Here is a 5337-nt window from a genome sequence, read left to right as displayed (position 1 = left end):
TTAGATGCAGAGCTGCTTGACAGGTACCCCAAAATCACCTTGATCGTGTCCTTTGCTTCACCTTCTGTTTTATTTTTTTCCCCCATCAGAGACATTCATCCTGTGATCATCCTTGTACCCTGTCACCCAAACAGCCCACCTCTGTTTTCTCTTTTCCTACTGCCCCTTGCTTTGCTTGCTCTGTAACTCTTTCTGAGATGGTCAGAGTGGTTAATACTAGGTTGGGCAGCAATTCCATTAAAGTAGTACATCCTTTAGTGTTTGAGGTGCTCTGTAACTCCTCATGCTGCCATCTTGTAAGAGACAACACCATCAGGATGAGACATCTGCACAGAAACTTTAACACCTGACCAAACAAAGAGCCCTTGAGTCACTTTGCAATTTGGCCAACAGGAACCTCTTGAAGTTTAGAAGGAGAAGTGGCTAGTGCTGCTTCAGGGGGGAAGAATAACCCCATGCATCAGGGCCGGCTGGGACCTGAGAGGCTGAGCAAAGGCCTTGAGGAAGAGGGCCTGGGCACTACGAGGGACACCATACAAGCCAGTGGTGCATGCTCACCATGAACAAGGCCAGCTGCATATGGGACTTGATGAGGAAGAAGGTGTCCAACTAGACACGTGGTGGGCTAGTGTGTCTGTCTGTGGGGCTTCCTGCTCTGGACGAGTGAGGAGGAACTGGAGATGGTCCAGAGGAGGTTTGCCAAAATGATGTTTGGGGCCTCAAGCACATGGCGTGTGAGGAAGGCTGAGGGACCGGATCTTTTTCAGCCTGGTGAAATGGAGGCTCAGAGCAGCACAGTGAGAATCTGCAACAGCTTGAAGGGTCATTTCAGAGATGGTGGCATGCAGAAGATTGGTGCGGGAGTTAAACGCATGCAAACCATCACACAGTGATTAAGCAATGCCTCTTTAATATGGTGGACAAGCCTTTTATCCTGAAGGTGAGAATCACAAGATACAATCACATGGTACAATTCTTTCTGATTTGACAGGTAGCTTTGCACATGCTCCTTAGGCTCTCTTCTGGTTGGATGAAAACTGCCACATCGACATTGTACAAACTTCTTCTCGTCCCAGGCCATCACCCTGAAGCTGTTTACCTTCCTGGGTTCTTCCTCATTCTTCCAGGGTCAGTCCCTCGTCACATCCTTGCTCATACACAGGATTGCTCACACGTCCATTTTCTTGCAGGGACTCCTTCTGAGTCCCCACATATCCCTCTTTTTGTTTTTGAGCAATCCAAACCCCTTGTAAGCTTTTTTGCAGCGATTGTCTAACATAAGAAATTAAACATGGCAAAATAATAGCAAGCACAATAATCACAATAATTACAATGATTACTCCTTTTAACAATTCTTTGCTCGTAATAAGTTGACCTTGCCAAAAGGTTGTGGTGTTGGTGCCTGCCTGGGTAATTTGAGCAATGGCATTGGCCTGTGAAAATTTCATTTTTCCCAACTATCGTCTGACACAAACCCAATGAATTCTTGTGGGTCAAAGTGAGGGAATCTCAATAAGCATGTTCTGAATGGGTCCGACGGAGTAGCCATCGAAAGGCAGAAGGATTCTTGACCTGTCTCTTTAGCTATAGTTACCCATATGTCTGGTCAGGGAAACACTACTTTTGCTGGATGAGCATTAATCACTGTCGGAACCATCACAAGGCTTAGAATCACAACCTTGATCTCTTTTCCAAGATCGCACCCAGCAAGATGGAGCCCATCTAGTGCCGGTATCGGTAATAACGCAGGCATAGCCTCGACCCGTCATTGTTAGTTCCACAGGTCCTTTCTACTCTCCCTTAGCAATATCTTTGTACTGAGTAAAAGCACCATCTCCACACTGGTTTATACTGGATTTCAGACCCATACTTATGTATTACTACTGGTGGTTCCTCCCTATCACCTGTGAGCCGTAAGTAACTTAACACATACACCGCTTTTGCACGTCATTCTGCAACAGCCAAGACCTCTCCCCCTTTTTGTTTTTGCAAAAGCGCCTTTAAAGTTTTGGTGTGCTCTCTCCACTATGGTTTGCCCCGTAGGGGAATGTGGTATACCTGTGATGTGATGTATACCCCAGAGTTGACAAACAACAAAAAAAAAGAAGACCCAAATTTTTGAGAGGTATAGGCTGGTCCATTATAAGTTTCACGGGTCAGTTGAACTAATCTTCCATATTTTCTGGCTCATTCCACTCTACCGCGATGGTAACTTCTCACAGCTTAGTGCTTTTTCGTAGTTCAGTGTTGCAGCTGTCCGCTGTTTTTGCCCGCTACCTTGGCACAACTCAGCAGTTTCTTATCTATCTTCCAAGGCCTGTTCTTCTTAGCTATTGCTCAGAGGCTGTGTAAAGCTGCATCTGCAAGACTTATTTCGAGACTTCATCAATTAAGGGTTAGGCAAACTCCAAAACACAGCATACTTAAAAAGGTTTCACAGAATGGTAGAAACAATACAGCAGTTACAGTTACCAGAGTAAGGTAATTGCAGTACCCACAACTACGGGATATGAAGAAATACCACAAAAATAAACAGTAAAGAAAATACAGAATAGCAGACTTACTTAATGGAGTACTAACATTCAGATCCGCAATTGCTGGGGAACCCTGGATGCAGCGAGAATTTAGAGTGCCCTTCCTTGCAAACTGGAAATCCTACGCGATGCGTCCATCCGTAGGTGAGGCATCCAACATCGCTGCAAACAGGTCCAGCCTCATATATCTACATCAACAGGCCAAAATAACTGGCAATTTTCTTTGAGCGGAAACATCTGATCTCATCCTCCTGTTGGGTTCCACCCAGAGCCTGGCCACCACTCAAGGCGGAAAACCAAGGGAGTTTCTAATAAGGTTAAACACTTGAGTTCTTAATTCTTAATATTGCTAAACAAAGAAAGCTGAATACATACATTCTTATAGAATTTCATCCTTCATTTTGCTTAATTGATCAATTGAAGAAATCACAAACTGTTGGTATAGGGGCGTCCACAGCACCTGCGGCTGGTTCCTGAGTGTCTACGGCTGCAGCTGGGCTGCGTCTCACACACGCAGAACAATCATACAAAGAGGCCTCTTACACTTATCACTCACACAACATAAAATCACAAACACTACAGAGATCAAAACACCATTAAGAATATATAAAGTCATTGCTAGTTGATTATGTGGTGCGTCCAGAAAATTCCCCCTTGTTTTATAGCGTTCACCATGGTGCAACCACTTCATGCACTGCACCAGCATAGGCTGCAATATTAGAGTGTTGCATTCCTCGGTTGGTTAACTCAATCATATCAGCTACAGATGCTCCATGTGGGAGGGTCGCTAGCAGGCGCTGGGTAGATGGGTTAGCGTTTTCAAAGGCCATTAACTTGAACATCTTTTCTTTCATCTCTAGGGTCATGTCAGATTGTTGTTCTAGGGAGTGATAAAGGCGGTCTACATATTTTGAAAAAGGTTCATTTAGTCCCTGTTTTACTGTTACAAACTTGTCCTGTTTCTTGCCTTCTGTGTCAGGTACAGACAGTAGGGCCTGACAGGCTATTGACTGTGATAGCCGTAACACTTCATTAGAGAGATTGACCTGTAGATCTACTGCGGTGAAGGGCCCTGTACCTAATAGCATTTGTGCTTGGACAAGATGAAGGGGATCACCCTGTGGGCGCGGACGAACCTGTTCTTCATTAGCTAACTTCGACCATGCGCTTTCAAATAACATTTTCTGAGATGGAGTTAAAATAACTGCCGCTATTTGATCAATATCTTTTGGAATTAACAACGATGATGAGAATATATAGTGAATGATTTGTTTGGACAATTGGTGATGAAGACCATTTTGGATTACTGAAGCCCTAGCTTTTTCAAGCAATTTCCAACCTAAGGGATCCCACTCATTGGCGCCAGTAACAGTATTAAAGGAAACTGGAAATGCTTGTACGGTTTCTGGGATAAAAGACCCTTCTATTATAGCATCTTTAAGAATTCCTTTCCATCGGCGTGTAGCTGCAGAGGCACTCTGCACCTGTGAAGAAAAAAGATGCGAAGCTGCAGGGTGAGATGATGAGGGTGCAGTAGCAGACACAGGAACTGAATACTCGAGTGATGGATCAGGAGGAGCAGATGGCTGTGGTCTCGTATTTGACGAAAAGGTATATGGTTTCTGCTCCCTCTTCTCTGCCTGTGATACAGTTAAGTTATCAAGCTTGTCTACAATGTGCAGGAGTAAAGTTTTAATGTCTGCAGAGCCGGCTTGTGAGGCGGGGCTCTCTTCTCCCGAGGGGTTGTTCTGTGAGGGTGGGAGGGGCGGGCACAAATCCTCTGTACCCCCGCCCTCGCCTGGGTCCCGCCCACTACTGGCGTCTTTGGTCTGTTTCGGTTTCTCCTCAGTCGCTTTCCGGTTGGCATCAGACACCCTTCCGGTGCTTCCCGCCCCTGATGACGCAGTTTTGAATTTAGGTCCCGCCGCTCGCCGCGGCCCCGGCGGCACAATCGTTAAGTCAAACGGATTTTTCGGCTCACCCAGCGCGGCACGCGCTGCAAGCGGCATCGAGTCCCCCCCTCCCTCATCACCCCAGGGCGAGGGGGCTGAGGGGGGGGAAGGGGCCGGACCGTCCTTCCGGCCATGGTTGGGGCAGGGTGGTAGCGGCGGCAGCGGCGCCGTGGCTGATATATTAAGATTAGGGGCCGGACCGAGCGCTGCAGCGACATACGCCGCAGCCGTACGCTCACTACTCATCTCCTGTAACGCCTCTCGGATTAATTTCCATAGCACAGTGTAATTGTTAACTTCTCTTGCCGACTTTCCTCCATCACTGACCGAGTCCCATAGCTGTTTCCCTATGGCTTCCCAGGTAGAGGCTTCAAATACAAGCCCTGCACTGGGGATAAGTCCTTTCTCTCGGCTCCACTTTAACAAGCCTTCTAACGCGGACTTCTCATATTTTATCCCTCTCACAGAGAGGATAAGTTGGAGGAGTTTTACTACTGCTTGCTCGTCTCTAGTAAGCGTAGACCCCATTCCTCCCCGGCCGCCGCCTCTCGCGGATCGTTAGCCGCCTCTCGCGGCTCCCTATACTCAGCCGCCTCTCGCTGCTCCTTAAGGGTACAGCGCGCTGATTCTCACCTTCAGACACCGGGGCAGCGTCTGGCTGAATTTCGACCGGCTTTCCCGCGATAATACTTCACCAAGTCCCCTTTGGACTTGTGCTAATTTGATTTTGGTCCCTATTCGGGCGCCAGATGCAGAAGATTGGTGCGGGAGTTAAACGCATGCAAACCATCACACAGTGATTAAGCAATGCCTCTTTAATATGGTGGACAAGCCTTTTATCCTGAAGGTGA

The sequence above is a fragment of the Strix uralensis genome, chromosome 31, assembly GCF_047716275.1.
Source record: "Strix uralensis isolate ZFMK-TIS-50842 chromosome 31, bStrUra1, whole genome shotgun sequence".
NCBI lineage: Eukaryota > Metazoa > Chordata > Aves > Strigiformes > Strigidae > Strix > Strix uralensis.
Note: the sequence above shows the minus strand (reverse complement) of the source record.